The sequence below is a fragment of the Zootoca vivipara genome, chromosome 2 (genome assembly GCF_965207765.1).
Source record: "Zootoca vivipara chromosome 2, rZooViv2.hap1.1, whole genome shotgun sequence".
Lineage (NCBI taxonomy): Eukaryota > Metazoa > Chordata > Lepidosauria > Squamata > Lacertidae > Zootoca > Zootoca vivipara.
In genome coordinates, this window is record NC_142584.1 from 91,618,702 (window position 1) to 91,644,869 (window position 26,168).

The 26,168-nt window shown below is 42.7% G+C and overlaps 1 protein-coding gene across 3 annotated transcripts in view; it reads right to left on the reverse strand.

The window, feature by feature from the left end:
- CHL1 (cell adhesion molecule L1 like) overlaps positions 1-26,168 on the reverse strand; it is a 198,691-nt gene that overhangs the window by 128,226 nt on the left and 44,297 nt on the right. For 2 of the 3 annotated variants that reach the window (XM_035106610.3, XM_035106606.3), the window contains exon 3: positions 19,123-19,205. The exons of the other annotated variant lie outside the window; for it this stretch is intronic. The gene's annotated coding sequence lies outside the window, so the exon portion shown is untranslated. The remainder of the gene's footprint in view (positions 1-19,122; positions 19,206-26,168) is intronic. 3 annotated transcript variants of the gene reach the window in all.

The following is a 26,168-nucleotide window of genomic DNA, read 5'->3' on the forward strand; positions in this document are numbered from 1 at the left end:
AAACATATAGGTTGCTATTCATTTAGGGTTACTTTGTTAAGGCATAGTGCATTTATTTATTTAATATGCTTCCAAAGGAGTAACACATTTATCAATGCATGAAGTGGATCTGTAACTGAATCTCCTGCATGTCACTAAGAGAGATGTCCAAGTTCCTCGTTTGGATGTTATCTTGGGTGCAAGATAAGTCAATGCATAAGTCATTTCTGCTATCTCTGCTTCTGTGCATGAACTGAAAAAGTTCCAAGATGAGTCGAACTGTTACTCAACATGGTGGAACTGTACCTGCCTTCACTTGACAAAATATCACAGAGCATCAATCTCTGTAACAAGATAACTCTTTTCAGGACAGCAGGTCTGAGTTGTTTATACTTCACATTCTCAGATTTTCATTCTTTCTGTTTTGTTTTCCAAGATGTACTGCACAGCCTCTTCAAGGCCAACATCATTCTATTGTGGAAGGGAAATGTGCTTTGGTTGTGACGTTAACAAAAAGGGTTTGCTTAGTTTTCTAAAGTACACCAAAAAAGCAGCCTAATTCTGGGAACTGTCCAACTGGCTTTGAATATAAAACAGTAAAGTGAGAAGGCTTTTAATATCACTTTAATTCCAATGACAATGTGTTGCCTCACATCTCACAGAGGAAATAAAATACAGTTTCAGCACTGCTCTAACTCCAGGAAATCTGTGGACCAGTGCCACAGATTACCTTAAAAAAAGGGGGAGTCAATAAGCATTTGCATTTTAGAATTTGATGGATGGTGTTTGTGCTAAAGGAAGCATTCCATGGTGACCAGAATTTAGAGCTGGTTCTAGAGGAGTAATGGTACATATTGGTATGTTTAGTGGTAATGGCATATATTGTACGACTGCAATTGCTTTCTGAATAGTACTGGCCCTTGCCCACCCGTCCATGCCATTTCTTTGTTTATCTCCTTTGTGGTAGTGAATAGTGTTTTAAATGTTGATCAACTAAATGTCTCTAAAACACATTCATTGACCTTGCAAAAGAGTGGTGATTGAGTCCTACTGCTGCTGATATCAGTTGGGGGGGGGGTGTCCATGGGCCTGTCATCCATGCAGAACTTTCACTGCAAACCTATTTAACTGCACTCTCAGCTCATCACTCCTGTGATCTTACAAATGCGGGAAAGATTTCTTAAATAAATGACTAACATCATGAGCTATAATGTCTTCAACTGGTGAAGATGCAGCACAGGCAATGGAGGTTTAACAGCAATGAGAACCAAGTTATTATTTTCTTTTACAGAATACTGTCACAGTTTAATCTTATTATAGAAGGCAATATACAGAAGTCTGGAGTTTTAAATATGGCTACATTCACAGCTTGCATGAGCTCCTGGCAGCCATCACAAATGCCGCAACAAACTCTTCAAAAGTACCATCTTCCACAAAGGAACTGCGTGGGCTGCCCTTAGGATTCTGTTTAATAATAACATCTTTATTGTCAATGTACAGCCTGTGTACAATGAAATTAACCAAGCCTCCCTCCCCCCCAAACACTCAATCTCATTGCACTCTGTGTGCTTGTTGCACAACACACCAACCCCAAAAGTCAGTTGCACTATATTATTTTCCGTTCAGCAGCCTAACAGCCCACAAATAGAAACTGTTTTTTAGCTTGTTGGTAAGACTGATTATACTTCTATATCTCCTGCCCGAGGGTAGAAGATCAAAGAGGTGCTGGCCAGGGTGTGAATCATCCCTGATAATTTTTCTCGCTCTCCTAAGGAAACGATCCCTTGCGGTGTCATCTAGCGGGCTCACGGGACAGCCCATGATATCATGTGCTGTGTTCACCACCCTCTGTAAAGACTTTCTGTCCGTGGCTGTCAAGCCAACGTAACACACTGTGATACAATATGAGAGGACACTTTCATAGAAGGAGGTCATCAACTGTTGTTTAATATTGTTCTTTTGCAAGACCCTGAGGAAGTGGAGTCTCTGTTGGGCCTTCCTAACCACCTGAGTTTATATTGTTTTTCCAAGTGAGGTCTTCACTAAAGTAAACTCCCAGGAATGTAAAGGAAGAGACTCTCTCCACCCAAACCCCCCCCCCCGGATATGTAACAGGGCTAGTTCCCCTCTCTTCCTCCAAAAGTCCAACACCATCTCCTTTGTCTTGCTAATATTTAAAGATAAAGTTAAAGGGACTCCTGATCATTAGGTCCAGTCGTGACCGACACTGGGGTTGCGGCGCTCATCTTGCGTTATTGGCCGAGGGAGCCGGCGTACAGCTTCCAGGTCATGACAAAGCTGCTTCTGGCGAACCAGAGCAGCGCACGGAAACACTGTTTACCTCCCCGCCAGAGCGGTACCTATTTATCTATTTGCACTTGACGTGCTTTCGAACTGCTATAGGTAGGCAGGAGCTGGGACCAAACAACGGGAGCTCACACCGTCGTGGAGATTCGAACCGCCAACCTTCTAATCGGCAATCTCTAGGCTCTGTGGTTTAACCCACAGTGCCACCCGCACTAATATTTAGGTGCAAGTTATTCTCTAGGCACCATGTAGATACTTTTTGAACCTCCCCCCTGTACGCTGATTCATCTCCACCTGTAATTAATTAGTTTAGAGGGAAGATTGGAAGCAAATGTACTTCCAAAGGCAGAATGCTTGATTCATTAATGGGTAATGTTTCAGATGATTCCCAAGTACCTTAGGGGTCCAGCATAGATGGCCTATAGGTAAATTACTCCTTGTCCTATGAGAAGGGCCATGCACGCACTTTTCATGCAGAAAGTCTCAAGTTCAATCCCAGGTATTTCCACTGACTCCAGCTAGCATTATAGCTTCCAGGTCTCTCTAAGTCTCCTAAATTTCAAGGGGCTTTGTACTAGTAAACAATCTAAAAATCAGAATGCATTTCTAGGGAAGAAAGGGCTCCTCCATCCTAGATAAAAGAGAACATTTGCAGGCCCTTCTTTGTCCCAACAAAATCATAACAAGAGAGTATGAGCACAGACAGTGCACCTTTGTTTTCCAGCATGAGACATTTTTTGGATATACTGTAATGCCAAATGAATTATTAGTAGGCAGTTTTCTCACCATTTGATGGGAGCCAAGATTTCTCTTCTGATGATAGAGACACTGTATGTGGTAACCAACAAATGACAGAGCTTTTCAAACGACTGCTTAGAGCAGAAACTGTTTCTTGTTCACAGCAGATCCCTATGACTTGTCAGCCTCAGCAAAAGCATGCATTTATTTGCTGGTGTATTTATTCCCCCCTGTTCTCATGCGTAGCGCTTTTCAACAATCCCTCTTCTAAATTTCAAAAGGTTACAAGGCTGATCAAATGCTTGAATATCTGAAGCATCTGTCAGGTGCCTTCAAATGTTATGCAGATTACAGAAACAGCAAAGCGATAGGGAAACAGGGGGAAAGGGCCCTGCCTATTATTCTGATAATAGTGTCCAGCTTATTGAATTTAATGAGCTACTGTCATTTAGTTTAAAGGCTCTTAATAAATCCATATCAAGAAATAATTCATTCCTAATGTGCTCATAGGGCAACTAGGCTGGTCCCTTCAGTACTCAATACATTAAATACTCTCCAATTCATTCCAGCTGGTAAATAATTACAGTGCAATATTTACACTAAGCTCTAAGTGGCAACAGCAAACTTGAAAGCCCTTTAGAAGGAAAAATGATGGGGAAATCAAGCTACAGCAGTGTTCAGTTAAACATCTGTGTTCTACGGATGTCTATCCTCTTTCCAGGTAAACTGTTGTCTACTGTGGATCCTATGGCAAAGTTGTTAACCATTCTATCATCTGAGTTCTCCTTAAACAATCTCTTAAAAACTCTGTCCTTGTGGGTAGGGCAACAAATACGAAAACACTAGCTTTTCCCTGGGAAAGTTGATGGGAGGGAATGAATGCATGGAAAAAACTACTGATTACTGTTAGGATATTTTATTGTTGTTGTTTTTTCCCCATGTATTTGGAGCCATTGTCTTCACCTGCTACTTGAGAACCTTCTTTTTCCACTATGTGGTCCTGGCCAATCTCAGATCACAAGGCCATCATGATGACATCATGCTAGCACATAGCCAATCAGATATGGCTGCATGATGATGCCTGCACAGTGATGTTACTGAAGAAAAATTAACACACTGCCCCCCCCCCGCCCTCAATCTAAGTGGCTTGGATCTGAGTTGCCACTTAGGGCATCAGAGCTTCTTCCATTGATGACACAGTCTTTGATCCAGCAGAGGCTCCCAGTGGTGGAAGGAGAATCCCACTCTCCCCCCCCCCTCAGCCCTTCGTGCAACTTCTCATGCTGCTCCAGAGGGTCTCCACACCATTTGGAACAGATTTGTGGGGAAACAATGGCTCATCAGGAATAGGGGGAATTCTCTCTTCCCTCTCCACACGCAGATATGGAATCTATGTTTGTGAGAAGGAAGAAAGCTATAAGAAGAATTAAAATCGGGGGGGGGGGATCTTGCTCCTGTTTTTTGACAATTGCTGTGTTGTTTCCTTCCCCCTATTATTTTTAAAATGTATTATTTCAGGGGGAAATAGAAATCCATGTCAAAGCACTGCACTGCAAAATGGCAAAGAGCAGGAAAGGGTGGACCATTTAACCAGACATCTAGGCAAGGCATTCAACATTAGCCTTTTGCTTTATGTTACGTAGGAGTCCTGAGCACTTTTGAATGGAGCATGCAAATCTTATAAAACAAACCTAGGATTGTTGCCAGTAAGAGAAGACATGTTGCCAAGATTTCATTTGACCGCTACACACAATGGCTGGCTTGATGAACTCCAGCTCTGTTGACTTATAATCAGATCGATAGGGTATGTTTTCTATACTTATTTCTTGGAAATCTCAGTTCAGCCACCAGGAACGCTGCCTGACAACCAAGAATCTATCACTAGTTTCGCTCATTTCTTGGAATGTTTGGTTCTGCCACTTCAGTGAGCCACCATTCATTGTCCACCAGCTCGTTCAAAATCTGAAAGGGGCTGGTGTATGTTAAATGCTAAATGACTTATTTCCCATAATCACATTCATTTAATATGTGACATGGAACAGATCACAGTTCCCTGGAGACTTCCTGTGGAACAGAACAGAAGTTATGCAAAGTCACATCTGTGCTCTTGGCTAAGTTCATTTGGTGTTTAAAGCCCTAAATGTATAAGGGGGGGCGGGGACCTACTTCCTTCCTGAGTTAATATTCCACCCTGCCAGACCCACAATATGCCAAGACCCCACCTAGACTCTTACCCTCAACACCTTGGCCCTCTTCCCTGCCAAACCCTATGTTTCTTATCTGCCATACTACACAAACACAATCAGCAGCTGCCACCTTCCATATTGTCTACTTTTCCATTTTCCATTCAGCTCCCCCATTATAAGTTTGCATAGCGCAATAGTCTCTCTGTACATGCCCCCTACCCTCCTCAAATCTCCTCCATAGCATTGGTGGAACCCAAAGGGAGTTGAGAGGGAGAAGTTCTATCATGATAACCAGAGGTCCATCCACTGAAGGAACTACTTTAATTCTTTAATTATTCTATCATCAACTATGATCACATATAAAACAGTTCAGTGGGTGCTGAACTTCCCACTTGCATGCTTACACAAAACGAAGCAAAGCCATACATTAGTGGCCACTAACCGAGGGCCTTGCATCAGTTTCTGGGGAACGACAGTTGTGACCATGACCTGTTTATGTGCTTCTCATAGGTATCTGGTTCGCCAGTAGGAGAACAGGATGTTGGACAAAAGGCCCTTTGGTCTGATCCAGCAGAGCTCTTCTTATGAGACCAGCACAAGCAAATTAGCAGCATGAAGATAAAAATTATGTCACGCCTTCTAATAACCCACTGTATCTGATCCCCACTGACTTTGCTTGAGCAAGGATTAAAAGAAATAGCCCCCAAGTATTTTAAAGACAATTATGAGTTGTACATTCATTAACTAATTCCCTGAGCCCCCCCAAAGATGCATGTTATCTAGATCAGCCAATTTGCTTATGTAAATTTTCATGTATTCCAAGCACTTGCTGGCCCTTCTTAATCAATAATTGTTTAAAATAGACTGCATATCATCTGCAAGTATACCAAATCATCTCAATTTCTTTCCTTTGTTTTTCCTCTTTGACATACATTCTACTATTGCAGCAATGTTTGGAATTATTTAGAAAATAACGTTTTCCGGAATTATATCATATAGAATTTGGGCCATGTTGCTCAGAGGCAAATTACAGTATCTGTTTTGCGTGCAGAAAGTCCTAGGTTCAATTCTTAGAATCCCAAGGTAGGGATGGGAATGCCCCCCTCCACATCTTGAACCCTGGAAAGCCACTGCCAGTCAGTTTGCACCATGGGTAGGAAAACTAAGGCCTGGGGGCCGGTTCCAGCCCAATCGCCTTCTAAATCCGATGCCCACAGATGGTCCGGGAATCAGCATGTTTTTACATGAGTAGAATGTCCTTTTATTTAAAATGCATCTCTGGGTTATTTGTGGGGCCTGCCTGGTGTTTTTACATGATTAGAATGTGTGCTTTTATTTAAAATGCATCTCTGGGTTATTTGTGGGGCATAGGAATTCGTTCATATTTTGTTTTCCAAAATATAGTCCAATCCCCCGCAAGGTCTGAGGGACAGTGGACTTGCCCCCTGCTGAAAAAGTTTGCTGACACTACTATATTCAGAGGGACAGGAATTACCTCCACTGTTTGTGATACACCCTGCCTTGGAAGACTGGTTCAGCTGTCATCTGCTGAGTGGATCATCCAACATTTCTTCCTTGATTCAAATTACTCAGATACTCACAAAGCATTGATGAATTGAATCATGTAGAGAAGGACAGGATATTAAAGGCACACACAACCAGCCCCCATTCCTTATAATGGCTCCTTGTGTTGCCTGCACATACATGTGTACATACATGTATACATGCATGTTGAGGAAGAGCAGGAACTTTTTTTGGAAGCATCTATTTGTACATGATGGATCAACAGCGAAGCCGCATCCTGCTGCCAAGGAATAATAATAAGCTGTATCTATAGAGGGAATGGTCTTTCTCTTTTGTTTTGATGAATGGATCACACAGTTAGGTGAGGTTCAACTTAGATCTCCTATGATGTTCTTCATACTCACTGGGGGCTTTCATGGGCCCAAGGCTGACTCCCATACCCACCATACATCAAACGTATATGCTAGAGACTTTGTACAGTGTTCCCAATAGATTACCCAGAAAGTGCCTCTTTCTCAGGTCCAGGTTCTATATCTTTCATACTCCTAAGAAACATACATTATGTATTGGTGATATGTATTCTGTCTGTAGTATTTCTGGTGCAACTGCATTGACAGCTTTTAATATTATAAGAGTTAAATTGGATTAGATTTTGTTTTAAACAAAATGTTGGGCCTTGTGTGGCTATCAACCCTCATCCTTTGTGATAAATAACATGAGATAAAATCTAAACCAGCAAATTGGGTATATTTACCAGTGTAGAAGGGGAAGAAATGGAGGCAGTGAGAGATTTCACCTTCTTGGGCTCCTTGATCACTGCAGATGGTGACAGCAGTCACGAAATTAAAAGACGCCTGCTTCTTGGGAGAAAAGCAATGACAAACCTAGACAGCATCTTAAAAAGCAGAGACATCACCTTGCCGACAAAGGTCCGTATAGTTAAAGCTATGGTTTTCCCAGTAGTGATGTATGGAAGTGAGAGCTGGACCATAAAGAAGGCGGATCGCCGAAGAATTGATGCTTTTGAATTATGGTGCTGGAGGAGACTCTTGAGAGTCCCGTGGACTGCAAGAAGATCAAACCTATCCATTCTTAAGGAAATCAGCCCTGAGTGCTCCCTGGAAGGACAGATAGTGAAGCTGAGGCTCCAATACTTTGGCCACCTCATGAGAAGAGAAGAATCCTTGGAAAAGACCTTGATGTTGGGAAAGATGGAGGGCACTAGGAGAAGGGGACGACAGAGGACGAGATGGTTGGACAGTGTTCTCGAAGCTACGAACATGAGTTTGACCAAACTGCGGGAGGCAGTGCAAGACAGGAGTGCCTGGCGTGCTATGGTCCATGGGGTCACGAAGAGTCGGACACGACTAAACGACTAAACAACAACAACAACCAGTGTGATCCATAAATAAGGTTAGGCATCTTGACATTAATCAATTTCTTGGCTGAAACCCCTTCAGTAACCACGAAGCCTCTTTAAAATTCCTATTTCGGTGAACAGCTCTGTTGAAAGTCTAAAGCACATGATGCGTTTGTGGTTCATACATGAATCTTCTTTCTAAAGAAAAATGAAAGTTGATATCTATCTTTTGGCCTACTGAAATGGGAACTGCTATCACTTTCTTTGAACTTTCCAAAGCATGATTGAAGATTTCAAAGGCCTATTATCAGTGGGAAATGGACAATGCCAGTTAATTAAGATCTTATCATCATGCTGGATTCAAAGGAGGTCTCTTGTGCAAAACAAGAAAAGGATCCTGAAAAGAGTCACTTCCTCCTTTTAGAAGCATCAGGAGTAGACAGAAGCCAAGGGCCCACAGCCACAGAGATGAACATACACTGAGGTGTCATAAGGGGGAACTACAGCTCCTGCATCTCATACATTTCCTTAACATGCCAGTCAAGTAATGACCCACAACCATCTCCAAATTATGGTGACCTTGTTATGGAGGATTCTGGTTCAAACTAAGCCTAGTACCAAGTGTCATCAAGCACAACAGTGCTGTTGGTTCTCAGTGGGCCCCTAAAGGGACCTGACCCACCCTTTGCAGCTGCTGTGGTATCATGGAAGAAAGGAGAAAAGTCATTTGGTGGTGATCCCATGAGCAAGCTTCCAGAAAGCTCCCAGTGACCTCAATCCCAAGGCACCACTGGGTTTTGGGCTGCTTAATTTACACACTGTGACACACTGCAGCATGAGCCGATGCATACTGTGCTTAGAGAATCTCGCTTTGATGTAATTTTTAGCCCTGTTTACATCTGTTTCCTGTCCAAGGGCACCAACTGAACTTTGAAGTCACTTAAACTCTGAGCTTGTGGGTCATTTGTATTAAATCTGAATGAAAGAGACTGATTTATGATGTTTGCTGCATGATCCATTCATTACTTCAGCATTTGGGTTGCACAGACTAAATCTCTTACATGCACCACTATTTCTTTCTTTCTGGGTTTGATTTCGTGTGTGTGTGTGTGTGTGTGTGTGTGTGTGAGAGAGAGAGAGAGAGAGAGAGAGAGAGAGAGAGAGAGAGAGAGAGAGATTTAAGATTTTTATCCAACCTGTGCTCTTTGTCCCTTATATAATGATTGCTTTTAATTTTAGAAGGGGCATGTATATGACAGACAAATTCCCAAGGTTCCCCCTGCCCATTAACATGACCTGCTTTCTATTTCCTTGGGGCAAAAAGCCATTCCACTGAGGGCATGTAATTTGCTTCCTTCATTGAATTTTCCCTCTGGTGATTTGTGTTGCCATGTTGCATATTCTCACTGATTTTATTTTAAGTCACCTATTTTTTAACATTCTCACATATTAGTCTGCAGACATGCTTATTTCCGCATCAAAATGGGATTCCAGCTTTCAATTTACTGGAAATAACACACCACCTTTGATGGGATTACTCTCCTTTTTATTTTTATTTTTTTTGACTGCTGGGGTCCTTACAATATTTCACTGCCACTCAGTATGCATAAAGGAACGCAGCCTAGTTTTCTATTCTCTTTGCCTTTTCTTTATCAGTGTTGCCTATCTAAACAGCAACTGTGGGGAAGAGACACAAGAAGCAATAAGCACACAGACAATGAACTTACGTACTCTGGTAGTAATGAGTACATCCATCAAGACAATTGCAGTCATTAATATTAATAATAATTAATAAAGGGAATGATTGTATAAAAAAATGTCATATGGAAATTGATTTTACATGGCATATTGAAGGCTCGATGGCTTTGCAGATTGGGGACGCAAGAAAGGGTCTTTTATCTCAAGGTTATCAATTCAAATGCAACCATGGTCGATACAGGTAGGTAGCCGTGTTGGTCTGGATCAAAGTAAAATAAAAAAATTCCTTCAGTAGCACCTTAAAGACCAACTAAGTTTTTATTTTGGTATGAGCTTTCGTGTGCATGCATGTAACTGAAGAAATGTGCATGGTCGATAGCGGGTGGAAGCCAGCTGGGGGTGGATTTTGACTTTGTGATCCCAGTCTACTTTCTAAGGGACAAATGCTTATGTCAGCAGAACACTGTAATCACCAGGACTGTCCCTTTGTTACTTGTTCTAGCATGGATTTTCAAGTCTATTTGTTCATTTGTTCATTCTTTTGTTTGATATCCACCTGGTCTGAGCCTTTTATTAGACAGAGTTAGGCATCTGCCTCAGGCAGGGTGTCAGGAAAGGGCAGGAAATGGTTGGTTAATTTATTTAAAAAAGGGTTTTGATGGCAGGGAAGTGGAGAGGCATTTGTGGGAATTCCTGCCTCAGGTGGCTAAATACCTTGGCCACCATTGGGTACTAGGCAGATGGTATAATGACATTCTCTGCTTTGCCACAGGCAGAAAAATGTCCAGACCAGCCCTGGATACCCCTTCACTAGAATATAAAAACAATTCAAACTATCACTTCATGAGAGAATGGCAGCCATTTTGGTGGCCCTGATCTCTCACAATTTTGCAGCACCAAAGTACTTTTTGTGTCCCCAAAAAGTACTTTTGTGAGGGAGTAAAGGTAAAGGGCCCCCTGATCAACAGGTCCATTTGTTTCCGACTCTGGGGTTGCGGCGCTCATCTCACTCTGTAGGCTGAGGGAGCAGGCGTTTGTCCGCAGACAGCTCCCAGGTCATGTGGCCAGCATGACAAAGCTGCTTCTGGCGAATCAGAGCAGTGCACAGAAACGCCATTTACCTTCCCGCCGGAGCAGTACCTATTTATCTACTTGCACTTCATTGTGCTTTCGAACTGCTAGGTTGGCAGGAGTTGAGACCGAGCAATGGGAGCTCACCCCGTTGCAGGGATTCAAACCGCTGACCTTCTGATCAGCAAGCCCTAGACTCTGTGGTTTAACCCACAGTGCCATCTGGGTCCCCTTTGTGAGGGAGACCATGGCACAAAATCACACAAGATCACTACAATCAAAATGGCCTCCTTGCCAAAACAGGAAGAAGGTGTCCAAGATTCTGGCTTCAAGGCTTTGGAGGGTATGCTATAGCCAAATTAAGTCCATTAAGTCCATTAGAATTAGGGCAGTGCTTCCAGCCATATAGCTGATCCGAGACAATCGGGGATCACTTTATGAAGCTAACTGCTTATGAGTCCTCTCCCAAAAATCACAAAAGCTGCTAGAAATAGGTAGACACTTCAGATTCTGATGACTTTTAATGAAAGTTAATGCTTAGCACTAACATTTTTGTGCGATTCTCACAAAGCACCTATAATTGGATAGCGACCAATTTGCGAGCATCATACAGCCATGCTAGCTATCTGCTCACAAACACACTCATTAGCACAGTTAAAGGTAAAGGGACCCCTGACCATTAGGTCCAGTTGTGACCAACTCTGGGGTTGTGGCACTCATCTCGCATTATTGGTCGAGGGAGCTGGTGTACAGCTTCCAGGTCATGTGGCTAGAATGACAAAGCCGCTTCTGGTGAACCAGAGCAGCGCACGGAAACGTCGTTTACCTTCCCACTTGGAGCGGTACCTATTTACCGTATTTTCTGGCGTATAAGACGACTGGGCGTATAAGACGACCCCCAACTTTTCCAGTTAAAATATAGAGTTTGGGATATACTCACCATATAAGAAATACGACCTGGCATATAAGACGACCCCCGACTTTTGAGAAGATTTTCCTGGGTTAAAAAGTAGTCTTATACGCAGGAAAATACAGTATCTACTTGCACTTTGATGTGCTTTCGAACTGCTAGGTGGGCAGGAGCTGGGACCGAGCAACGGAAGCTCATCCCGTCGCAGGGATTCGAACCGCCAAACTTCTGATCAGCAAGCCCTAGGCTTTGTGGTTTAACCCACAGCGCCACCTGTGTCCCATCGTTAGCACAGTTAGTTATCTGTTAATGGATGCCCAATTTGACTGGAGCTAGTGTAGTTGAACCGCTAAAGGGGAAATCCTTTCCACTGCTGTACATAAGGTCTAAGCCACCTGACCACATCTGGAGACAAGAGAGCTCTGTTGAGGTAGCTGGTGTAATTTGTAGTCAGCAAGCATGAGATTTTTCCATTTTATTTCCCTGGAGAATCTTCACTGCATTTAGAAAGATGAAGACGGCTGAATTATTATTATTATTATTATTATTATTATTATTATTATTATTATTATTTCACCCAGTCATGCAGTTCTGTCAGATGAAAAGAAAAACGCAGAAATGGTGGTGCTTTGACACCCAGGAGCATTATTTAAATATCTATTGCATCTACCATGGTTGCACCATAAAAGATACATTCCTTTTGAAGTAATCTCATGAAGAACCAGGGAATCAATACAAAAAGTAAAGGTAGCTGTGTTGGCCCATAAGTATATATAGGAAAAGTATATATAGGACAATACCTTTATTAGGTCAAGCAAAATATCATAAAATAGTGTGCAAGGTGGGGTTTTTTTATTTAAAAAAAATGTGCAATTTTTCTACCAGTTTAACGAGGGACATGCCCCTTGTACAATGGAACCAGTTTTCAAGGTTATTCCACAAAAAGAGAATCCATAGATTTCTTCATCAATATAGCACTGTGTGATTCTTTTGATTTCAAACATGATCAGCCAACTACCACCACATGATGTGTGACCTGTGGCTAATTCATTGTTGAGACAGTGTACACAAGGCCAAAGGCACAGGCCAACCTAATATTTCTTTCAGGTCATGCTATTAACATTGAATCCTGAGTAATGTTCAATTCGAAATTTGCGTTGCTAATCCATTCAGCACTCTGGGAGGTGCTTCGTCTCCTGGGGAGCATTGTCCACCAAGATGAATTGTGAGAACCTCTGGAAAGCTATTGAAGCGGGTGGTGGGAGGTCTTGACACCATCTGTTCCCAGTCCCCGAGGAAGACCTGCGACTGAGCTAAGTCTGAACTGACCTTTCCTTCAGGCATATATATGCTACACATTTGACTAGTCCTTGCTAAATGAGAGGAAAGGTGGGAAATAATAGGGGTATTCCCTAGGGTAATTTCAAAGGATCTATTTTCACATAAGGTTTGAAAACAATGAAATATATTTCCAAGATGTGTGTGTGTGTGTGTGTGTGTGTGTGTGTGTGTTTTGCATATATCCTCCATACCTAACCTTCATACACGCCCTGCCTCTGTAGCCAGTGTCACTTATCATACTTTATCTTTTTCACTTCTAATCCCCACATAGATGCTTTTGGGTTGGGAACAAGATGGATTTTGTAGAGAGCTGAAAGGAAGTACCACTGATTGTGGTGCATATACCGTACTAATCTGATTTCCCTCTCTGCAAAACAGATTTTTCACATTTGTGTATTGCATTTTGAATTTGAACTAAGAAAAGAATGACAAGAAAAAGGTGTGGGTGTGGGTTGATTAAGGTATATGTACATTTCTATACCACTCATGTACTTTGTGGTTTTACAATCTGATTTCATTCTGTGAACCGCCCTGAGACCTGCGAGTATAGTGTGCATGTGTGAGTATGTGTGCGAGTATAGTGTGCATGTGTGAGTATGTGTGCATGTGTGAAGCAACTGTATTCAAAAATATTGTATGCATCTCTCTGTGTGTATCTCTATATGTGTGTCTAGATATCAAACACAAACACGGAACAAGGAATTGTTTGAGTGCGGATACTGATGTAGTTGGGTGGACGCGGGTGGCGCTGTGGGTCTAGGGCTTGCCGATCAGAAGGTCGGCGGTTCGAATCCCCATGATGGGGTGAGCTCCCGTTGCTTGGTCCCAGCTCCTGCCAACCTAGCAGTTCGAAAGTGCAAGTAGATAAATAGGTACTGCTCCAAGCAGGAAGGTAAACGGCATTTCCGTGTGCTGCTCTGGTTCACCAGAAGTGGCTTTGTCATGCTGGCCACATGATCTGGAAGCTGTACGCCAGCTCCCTCGGCCAATAACGAGAGATGAGCGCCGCAACCCCAGAGTCGGACATGACTGGACCTAATAGTCAGGGGTCCCTTTACCTTTACTGATGTAGCCAGCTGATGTACAAACCATGCATAAAAGTTTCAGTGGGTTCACTGAACAAATGCAGGGAGGCAAAAAAACCTGGAATGTGGACTCCCAAACAATCCAGTGCTCAGTGGTCATGGAATTCTGGATAAGGAGTAGAACCCTGGGAGTCTGGAAAACAGGATGGAATGGCGTATTCTGGAAGGGAACATGGCTGGCTGGCTGCAGTTGTGAACAGGAACACTCCACAGTGGAACGTCATGCTACAAATCCAACTCACACACATCTAAAACAGGAAGGGTACGCTATGTGAGCAAGCATGATTGATTTGAACTAACAGTTTGCAATCAGAATGTCAGATGGAACAGGAAATGAGGAGTACTTAAATTTGAAAGTGTCAGAACTCAAGTCTACTTGGAAAAGCCCCCTTCCTCTTTTCTCCTCAGAGCCTTTTCAGTATGCTGCTGCAGGGGCAAGGAAGACACGGCGCATGACTTAACAGTATCCTCCTGTCTAAGCAGTAGACAAAAATAATCCCTTGCCGACACGTGGTTCTGATTTCAGAGCCAAGTGCTGCTTTTTGGAGCTGAGCCCCCTCTGAAATTAGGCCAAAGGGATGGTTCTCACTGTCAAAGCATCCTGCCAGCTTGAGTTGCAAATGACAAACATGATTTCTGTCCAGGTACTCCAAGGTACATCGAAAACATGCCAGAATGTAAGAATGCCAAGCATCAGCCGTCAAGGACACTTGTCCTTGTAAGCCTGCTTTTGTGAAAATCCCATTTCCAGAGATGAGAGGGCCTTTGGATCTGTCTAGAGCCCTTCTCCCTTCATGCATTATTAATTAATTTATTATTATAGTTATTATGATCTTTATGAAGTGTACCGAAGCCCTATTTATCCGAGATCAGCTAATTTTTAATGAGCCAATTCTACTACCAAGGCCACTTCTTTAACCAAACGGTGTGGCTTTCCTTAAGGAAGGAGACAAAGGCCGTTTGGACGCCTCACGTCGATTACTACTCCAGCATGAAATATGCTCCAAGTTTTAAAGCACAGAATTGTATACCGCAGCTTAGAAAGCACCAGCTGCAAATATGTACTGAAACGTACCTTTCAAAAAAGAAAAGAAAATGATCAAGATCTTTTTAAGTACAAGGGAAGATTCCTGGAAGCCCCTTTCAGCACAAACAGCAATTTATATACAATCGCTAAACTAGCCTGAGCAGAAAAAGAAGCTTTACATACAAAAGAGTGTCCATTTAACTATGTGCTCTGTAGTTTTATAGCACGTATTTATATGCATGGAATGGGGAACCTCCCTGCAAATGACTGGAGCAAGGGTTCATGCTCTGGTCAGGCAGAGCACGGGTCATTTGAAAAGGTCTGTGCAATTGGAAGCTGTTTAAACACTGTGGGGAATTAGCATGTAAAAGGAAGAGAAAAAGAGAGAGGAAGAAAGCTGAGACAGGACAGGGGAACAAAGTGTTCTCTAAACTTGCCTTTGAGTGACTGAAGAAACGGGCCTAAACAGGAAAGTACACACACACAAAATGTAGGAGTAATTCCCCCCCCCTCTCTCTCTCTTTGGTACCGGTAGTTGAAATTCAGGATCTCTTATTGCTAATAGCTTTCTGTGACTGCTTTCTCCCACCATGGACAAACAGATCTGTTTCAAGTCCATGTCACTTTTGCATATGTTCATCTATAAATCCATCCCATCTCATTTCTGTATTCATTTACATTAGAAAATGCACAAAATATGTGCTTCCTAGAAAGTACCTAAATGTACTTTCTCTGAAAGTATGTATTTCTTATATGCATTTTTGAAGATTTATTTGAGTCCAGAACTACATCCCAAACTTTGAAGATGTGCAAAATCTGAAGGACAGCTGCACCCTGTTGCATACGGAAGTGATCAGGTTACTTCATGTTGGCGTTCACTGTGTGCTGGATCAGACCAAATGTTCATCTAGTAGTCTAGCATCCTGTTTCCAGTTGTTTCCAGCAAAATAGTCTCTGGGAAGCCTACAAGTCGGGCATGAAAGCAACAAATGCCTCCCATTGTTTGTCCCCCAGCAACCAGGATTCAGAGTTATTCTGTCTCTGAACATGGAAATTCCATTGAGCTATCACTGGTAATGGCTGGTGATGGATCTATATTTCATATGTTTGCTTAATCCTCTTTTAATAGCCATCTTGGACAATGGCTATCACCACATCAAGTTGAAAGATAACTCCACAGGCAAATAAAACAATTTTGTCTGCCAATTGATTTTGAGTGACCCAATGCTCTGGTATTCTGGGAGACAGGTAAACATTTCTGTCTATCCGCTTCTCTGTCATAACATTTCTGGATTGTCATCAAAGGCTATAAATTTTCCAAACTATTATTATTATTACCATTATTATCATGCTGCCCTTCATCCAAGGATCACGGAACAGTTTACAATATAAAAACAAAATGGTTACAAACAAAACAATACCCCCATGTTTAGCCCCCAGTCTAAAAGGCCATAGATTGTTTAATTAGCCAAAGTAGAAGAGGTATCTCTTTGCCTGGCACCTAAAGATATGTAATGAAGGTGCCAGGTAAGCCTTCATAAGGAGGTCATTCCACAAGCAGGGAGGGCCGTTCTGGACCTCTCTTGGAGGAGGCACATGAAGAAGGGCCTTGGAGGATAGTCACAGGGTCCATTTCAGTTCTTATGGGGAGAGGCAGTCTATTAAAGGCAACCACATTGCTGCTGTCAAATCTGGAAATGACTAGACCATTGATAACTGAGGAGAGGTTTGACTTCTCCAGGCAGAGCCACAGCTAATAAGAAATTCTCCTGGTCATTGGCATCACTGGACCTTTCCTGGTTGAGTACGTGGGAAGTTGTTTGCACTGGCTGGGAAGTGGGTTGGGGGGGGGGAACCACCCAATAAATGGCATCTTCAGGTCAAGTTACATCATAAATAATCTGCAAAGATTTAGCAAGCTTCATTGTGAGCAGACACTGTGCCATTGACATCTCTTGTTGGAAAGGCAGCTTGGATTTAGCTCCTAACTTCACATATTCCTCTGTATACTTGTGGGGGTGAAAGAAAATTAATAATATGCTTCATAATAATGGCAAGTACCTTTGTAATTTGTGCTGTAAAGCAGCCAGAAAGGCTTAGACACTATTGTGGAAGGCTATGCCGAAAAAGAGCATTAATTTAAGATAAATAATCTGGTAATGTCAGGCCTCTTCTTTCACTAAATAACAGTTTTGGCAATGTCAACACCAAGACAGAGCCTTTGTGTTCAATGGCCTTTTAATGTGAAACTAAGCTTTTTGAAAAATCTGAAACCCACTGCATCCCAGACAAATCTTCTCTAATGTGCAGAATAATACAAATGCCCCTCAAGTTTTAAACATGGCAACCATTGCTAGAGATGTTTTCTTTAAAAAAAACAAAACAAATTTCAGCTGTCACCATTGTCCCCCTTTGAAGCAAAGGAGAGGTAGCAAAGCAGATTAAAAGCATTATTCTTCAAACAAACATCACTTGACCAGAACTAAAGTACAGACCTAACCATTTCACTTTTTTTTTCATCGTTCCCATGGTCTAAAAGCCATCAGAGCCGATTTCTTGATCCTATTTTTGTATATTTGGAATCATGGGTTACAGAATAGAAATTCATACAATCATACACACAAGAAATCCTGGGTAAACCACATATGGTCTGACATTCAACTAAACCAAAGAATAAAGAAGCATCTGTTCTGAAGTGCCCAGTGCCCATTACATTATTATTGTATTTTCTTTCATTTTGAGACATTTTTATATGCATTCATGTAAGATTCCTAAAGAGGGTTTAAAGGGAAATAAACATTTCCCTAATTTAACACCTTAGTTACATGCTATCACATCTATATTGGTGTGTATAATAACTGGGTACAGGATTGCAGTCTTAAAACATTTCATTTGCTATGTGTTAACTGTAAACAGCCATTTCCCATTCCTGACTTCTGATCTTGTAGCTTATCCTCTGCAAGCCTATTCTTGCTTATTCCAGCTGCAATACTGCAGCCTAGAAATATTCTGTAGCACTTCTGATTTAACTATCCAGATAAAGCAGGAGTAGGTAGACCAAGATCTTCAACTTTCTCCACATTGAACTTCCCTTCCTGTGTTTAGACCTCCTGGTCCCATGTTGGTTCATCCCTAAAACAGGATGCCAAGATTGGACTAGCAACTGGCTGTAGGGTGCAGAGCAGCCCAAAACCAAGCCCAAGTCTGATGCGCCCGAGCCCAAGCAGCTCACAAATAACCACACACCCCAAAAAACCTGGACATTTCCTTTACAATCTAAAAATCTCCCCAGATGGGCATGTTGCCCTCCCCCCCAATAAAGGACATGTCCTGGTTTTCTCATGTGTATGGCAACCCTATTGGTAGATCAGGCTCCCTACAGTATCAGTCCTAAGAGGTAGAGCCTTCTAAAATATAATGAGTCGAATACTGGAGAAAAAACACTCTCACAGCAGCCCACAAGCAAGCTACCATCTTTCTATGTATTTAGCTCATGGGGGGAAATAAAACACAGCATAGAAACACAGTGTGATTGTGCCACAATAAGATGAAGTAGACGATTTGCCTTCCTTGGAATATCCAATCACATTATTCTGACGAAAATAAGCACCCTTGCTTACATATAGCATACAGTCTGTCTTAATATGGAAGTATTTCATAATTACATGACAGAAACCCTAGAGAAATTTTCTCATTATTTCTATCATCTTTAAATACCAAGCCTGTTAAAAATGAATCCAAATCTGTGCACAGTACCCAATAAAGAAAAATGCCTATTATTATTATTATTACTACTACTACTACAAAACATAATAATCACAATAAATATAATAATAATAGCATAGTTGGCTTTTTCGATTGTTCAAAAAGAGCAAAGAGGATACAAATATTCTAACCAGTAATGCCGGCTCCTTCTTTTTTCCAGCCTGGGATAAGATGACACATTCAAATCTCTTTCATTCTTCTCATTTCACAGCCCCTTTAGACAAACAAAATACAAGCAAAGATGGGACATTAATGTCAGACTTGTCAATATCTCTGACAGGCTTTGGATTTAGTTAGTAATAGCAATAAAAAAAATCATCTTGTAGGGTTTATTTTTAAATTTCTGTTGTATTTCATTTCTGCAGCTGGGTTTGTCTTTGAACCAGCATGCCCTCTGCCCCACTGGCTTCCCATCTGGGTAATAGTTATTTATATTTAAATATTTTCAGTATTCTCAGCCTCCCTCCCCCAAGAACTGAGGTGATATGCTTGTGAAGGACTCAGTAGCTCCGAGGGTTAATCCCACATAACTGCTCAATAATCCTGTAGTTTTTAGCAAAATGATTAGACACTTTCATGGATACTTAAAAATGGCTATCGGCCATGATAATTAACTTGAATCTCTCCATCCAGAAGCAGTATAGCTTGGCATAGCAAATTCTGGTTATCAAAACCAGGGCCTGGGTGCCTCCCTCATGACCTGCTTGTGAACTTCTAGGGTCAATACACTGGTCACTGGTGAAAATATAATACTGGATTAGATGGCATGAGGAAGCCCCAGTGTAAGACTATTTGTTCGTTTAACCCTATAGTGGTGGCATCTCTCTTAAGATGGCAGATATCTCTCCAAGATCCTTTGCAACACTTGCTATCTCATTCTTAAACTCAACAATGCAGTATCTGTGGTCCTCTGGATATTGTTGAACTCCAACTCCCATCAGCCCCAGGATGACCGCAGGTTAAAGATGATGTGGGCCTGGCACGGGGCACACAGTGAGGAGAAGGGGGCACAGTCCTGTCACACTAGCACTAATTCTTGCATTATCACATGTATTCAGTCAGTGGCAAAGCTGCATGCTCCGGTACCGGGGGCAGAGAGCAGATGGGGGCATGGCTGGAACACATCCTGGGTGGTGTGACATGCGTCCAGGGGGCGTGACAACACCTGCAGGGGTGTGGCACCCGGTGCACAGGGGGTGCGCGGCACATGGCCAGGGGGCGGCCACAATGGTACACCCCTGCCCGATGGTGCAGGGGTGGTGTGCTCCCCCCGCCCTCCCTTCCTCCGTCAGTGTATTCAGTTGAATACCACCCTATAAATGTAATCAATAGCCCAAGAGTATCATTAATTAATTCCTTAATTAAACACCAGAAAAAGACTTTTGTGCACAGATATGGGATTGGTGTTTTTTTTGTTTGTTTTTTACAAATAACAAAATGTCACCACCACTGTCAGTACTCCGAGGGGAGGCGATTCCATAGAAAAGGGGCCACCACAAAGATCCTCTCTCTGGTTGCTGCCAACTAGAGTTGTTTGGACAGGAAGCAGGGAGAGAGGTGCCCCTGCAAGCATGCCGGTCCCAAGTTGTTCGGAGCGTTGTAGATTAAAAACAAAACCTTGAACATGGCCCAGTAGCTCATTGGCAGCTAGTAAAGCTTATTCAAGAGTAAATTTGCTACAGCATTCTCCACCAGCAGCAGCTTCCAGACCAATCTCAACTTTCATCTTCTAGGTACTCCATTTCCATTTAGTGGCCCACATACAGATCATTACTGGCTTTCATCACTAGCTCTCATTACTGGCAGTGTGGCTCCAGGATTTCAGATACATTCCCAGTTCTGGAAATACTGGGTTTTGAACCTGTGACCTTCTGCATGCAAAGCAGATGCTCAACCACTCATCTACAGCCCTTACAAGTACCACCACCCTTTGATCTGAGTGGCAGTGAGAAGTATGAAAGCACCTTAGGAAGTCTCATCAGGGAAGTCTATCTCAATCTCCCTCAATGCATACATTACCTGCCTCATGAGTGAAGGAGTTTATACTTGGCTACTGTCATCCCATCTACCAACCAGTAAGAGAAGCAGGCTTCACAGAATAACCTCAAGAGAAAGATTGCATCCCTCTGTAGAAAGGCAATAACAGCCTTCCCTATTGGCCAGCGTCACCAGCATACTGACACTGGCTGCCGGGTTCACATTGCTTCCTCTGGGAAGATGGGTGGGACAAACCTGGTCCCAATGGATGCCACGGGTATGACATTCATTCAGTTAATACATGCAGTATATGAATGAAGGACAAAAGTGGTAAGGACCTAACAGAAGCAGAAGACATCAAGAAGAGGTGGCAAGAATACACAGAGGAATTATACCAGAAAGATATGGAGGTCTCGTACACCCCAGGTAGTGTGGTTGCTGACCTTGAGCCAGACATCTTGGAGAGTGAAGTCAAATGGGCCTTAGAAAGCACTGCTAATAACAAGGCCAGTGGAAGTGATGATATTCCAGCTGAACTATTTAGAATTTTAAAAGATGATGCTGTTAAGGTGCTACACCCAATATGCCAGCAAGTTTGGAAAACTCAGCAATGGCCAGAGGATTGGAGAAGATCAGTCTACATCCCAATTCCAAAGAAGGGCAGTGCCAAAGAATGCTCCAACTACCGCACAATTGCGCTCATTTCACACGCTAGCAAGGTTATGCTTAAAATTCTACAAGGCAGGCTTAAGCAGTATGTGGACCGAGAACTCCCAGAAGTGCAAGCTGGATTTCGAAAGGGCAGAGGAACCAGAGACCAAATAGCAAACATGCGCTGGATTATGGAGAAAGCTAGAGAGTTCCAGAAAAACGTCTACTTCTGCTTCATTGACTATGCAAAAGCCTTTGACTGTGTCGACCACAGCAAACTATGGCAAGTTCTTAAAGAAATGGGAGTGCCTGATCACCTCATCTGTCTCCTGAGAAATCTCTATGTGGGACAAGAAGCTACAGTTAGAACTGGATATGGAACAACTGAGTGGTTCAAAATTGGGAAAGGAGTACGACAAGGTTGTATATTGTCTCCCTGCTTATTTAACTTATATGCAGAATTCATCATGCGAAAGGCTGGACTAGATGAATCCCAAGCCGGAATTAAGATTGCCGGAAGAAATATCAACAACCTCAGGTATGCAGATGACACAACCTTGATGGCAGAAAGCGAGGAGGAATTAAAGAACCTTTTAATGAGGGTGAAAGAGGAGAGCGCAAAATATGGTCTGAAGCTCAACATCAAAAAAACCAAGATCATGGCCACTGGTCCCATCACCTCCTGGCAAATAGAAGGGGAAGAAATGGAGGCAGTGAGAGATTTCACCTTCTTGGGCTCCTTGATCACTGCAGATGGTGACAGCAGTCACGAAATTAAAAGACGCCTGCTTCTTGGGAGAAAAGCAATGACAAACCTAGACAGCATCTTAAAAAGCAGAGACATCACCTTGCCGACAAAGGTCCGTATAGTTAAAGCTATGGTTTTCCCAGTAGTGATGTATGGAAGTGAGAGCTGGACCATAAAGAAGGCTGATCGCCGAAGAATTGATGCTTTTGAATTGTGGTGCTGGAGGAGACTCTTGAGAGTCCCATGGACTGCAAGAAGATCAAACCTATCCATTCTTAAGGAAATCAGCCCTGAGTGCTCCCTGGAAGGACAGATCGTGAAGCTGAGGCTCCAATACTTTGGCCACCTCATGAGAAGAGAAGAATCCTTGGAAAAGACCCTGATGTTGGTAAAGATTCAGGGCACTAGGAGAAGGGGACGTCAGAGGACAAGATGGTTGGACAGTGTTCTCGAAGCTACGAACATGAGTTTGACCAAACTGCGGGAGGCAGTGCAAGACAGGAGTGCCTGGCGTGCTGTGGTCCATGGGGTCACGAAGAGTCGGACACGACTAAACAACAACAACAATATGAATGAAAGACAGAAGTCCATAAATACTGACAAATGCACACCAGGAAGTTCTGCTTGAGACGTGGCTACCCAATGAGTGTCCATAAGTGTGTCAGGATGTGCACCCTTCATTCATTTGTCTTTGGCATTGGAAACAGGGGAGCAATACCAGTGAGCTACAGAAAATACAATTTCTATGTACAATTCTGATGGAGTCACTCCAGAAGGTGTCATAACTTCATTATCGCAATAAGAGGAGATCAAATTCTGCAGGAAATCAGTTTGCTCTTGTTCAGTTCAGACAGAGAAGTGCTTTCCTTTGGCGTTCCCCTGGCTGTCAGACCCAGCTAGCTAGCAAGCACAAAAGATCCGTTGTTTTCTCACAACAGGGAGCTGCTGTTCTATGGCAGTGAAGTCTACCTGCTTACTGGAGTCAAGGGCACCCTTTAACTATTTCACAAAGAGCCACAACAGATGATGCTGAGGGTTCCCTATGATGCGCTGGCAGTTTTCTTTATGTGGGGGCAGAAGAATGTTTTCTCATTACTGCTATAGGCATCAATTGTCTTGCAAAGCATCTGCATGGCCAGCTCTGGGATAAAGTGTATTTGCAGCTGCGAAGAATCATCCCCCCACTCCCCCACCATCAACAGCCACATTTAGTAAGTTATTGCAAAGGGCAGCTTCCAGAAACAATGAATTCCTTGATAGAATTCACTGTTTTCAGAACTTGCCTGAAAAATCGCCCTGCTGTTCTGTTGTCTGGAGGAAAATGCTTATACTCTTATTTATATGTGTTGGTTACGCGAGTGGTAAAGGTAATGCCCTAAAGACTCTGAACGATTAAACAAAGACAGAAAGTAAATTTGCATTTGTTGCACCATTGAGTCTATGCCATTAATTGGAGCCATGCTGCCTCCTCTTCAGTTCCTTGCTTTGCAATCACACTCATTTTTATTAGAAATTTCTCATTGTGACTTCCATTTTCTAGAGGGTCAAAAGGATTTAGATCAGTCAGCAGCTGAGGACAGAAAACTATTATTAATGTCGACATATTCACTGGGCAGGAGTCTATGTTCTGTCTGACCCAGAGGTTGCCTAGAAAAGAAATAGGGGGGAATAGGGTAGTAGCAAAGTTAGCCATGTGAGTAGCTGGACAAATACCCAGTGCAGAAGATGACTGAAAAACACAATGGCTGCTACTTATCAGAGTTATAATGCTTGCAATAGCACATGTGTATTCTCAAGTCCAAGCTGATCCCTCCGTAGTGGCACCCAGTTATTGAGCAGTATTCCTAGAGTAATTCACCTAATGCCATATTAGTGGTTCCCCATCACCACCAATTAAGCCTTATAGTCTGGTTCTCTTATCCATTTTTTAAAAAAAGCATTTTAATTGTGTTTAAGCTTTAATAGTTTCATGCTGCATTTCAGCTGTTTTATTTGTTTTGTATGCTGCCCAGATAACTTGTATTATGGGGCAACTATAAAATGCAGCAAAATAAAGAGTTTGCAAACTCAAACACTTCAAAATAAGTGTTCCACTGTAGATTTGCAGATGACACCAAGCTGGGATGGGTAGCTAATGCCTCGGAAGACAGAATGGGCCAAGCTAACAAAATGAATTTTCATAGGGGCAAATGTAAGGTTCTGCACTTAGACAGTAAGTACCTGATGCAAAAAGATAAGATCAGGGACACCTGGCTTACATGTGAAAAGGATCTGGGGGTCTTGGTGGACCACAAGCTGAACATGAGTCAACAGGGGAGCTCCAAGACAGCAGGAGTGGCCTTGCAGGTGTGTTCACACCTGTACAGGTACAAATGTTGTCAACCTGAGTTCTCCTGATAGCACTACCCTGTACCATCCCACCAAAGACAGCTCTGTCCCCTTTCATGCATCCCCAATAGTAACACATAAAATTAATCCAGATCCTTGCTCAAAAACTTTGAATGGAACCTGCTATTCAAGTTCCACCTGTCTTTTTTCACTTCTAGCGAAAATGACAGCTCAGATCAGATGCATGCCAGGGGAAAAGGTTAGCTGCTCCACTGACTCAACTGAAAAATATGATCACTCTTTTTGGAATGACATAGAAATCTGCATCAACGGAATATCATAGAATGTTAAAATTTCAGCAAATTTATAAATATTGCAAAGGCACATGAATCAACCAGTGTTATGAATAAGGCTAATGTCCTTGAAACAGAAAACACTTGAGTGAAATATCATCATCATTATTATTCCATCTAAAGAATGTGAACACAAAGGACAGGATATCATGATTGGGGCCTCCATATTAACAACAACTACAAAAAAAATATCAAGGAATGAATTAGGAGAGGACAAAAGATGAAGACGGAAGTCTAAGGAACTGGCATCATACATTTGCATTATGAATTCAAGCTATAATTGCAGAGCTGCCACTCAGCTGACAGGACTTTCATATCTTTAAATATTGTGATGATTCAGTCTTTAATAATTACAGCTGGAAAGTTCTATTGCTTGAAAACAGAAAATAAAAATGAATGTATCATTTTTTATTGAAATAGTATGGGAAACTACAATGCAGTTGGAAACCTAATTACTTGAAACCACTGGCCTGCCTGGGTGGGGGATGGGGGGGCTGAATAGGTCATAGGTTGGGACAGGGTGGGCCCAATCACAGGGATGAACCGGGGGATGGGGGGGAGGAAAGACAGAACAGGCTTAGCTGCCAAGTACCCCGTTTTCCCCGGGAAACCCCCGTTTTTACTTACCTTTCCCCCTGTATCACTTTGTCTACCGTTTTTCTCCGTTATTTTCCCCTGCCGACGGCCATTTTTTTCTTTCTGATTTGCCCTTCTATGGGCACCAAAAATGGCCGCTGCCGGCTTCAAAAGTCGCATCTATGCATGTCCGGAAGTGCATAGATGTGACTTCCGGTGTTGGCGGCGGCCATTTTTGGTGCCCATAGATGTGCGGAGTGACACTGGAAGTTGCGTCGATGCACTTCCTGACATGCGTAGAAGCGACTTTTGAAGCCGGCGGCAGCCATTTTTGGTGCCCATAGAAGGGCAAAGCGACACTGGAAGTTAGGCCGATGCAACTTCCGGTGTCACACGGCTGCTGGTCCTGGATTCTGCAGTCCGGGACTTGGAAGGTAAGAGAACGGGGGGGGGGGGACACACAGAGATGCACCTATGTAAACATAACACACAAAAAACAGGGGGACTCTGAAGGTGAGGGGAGTCTGAAGTGGGATTCTGAGGC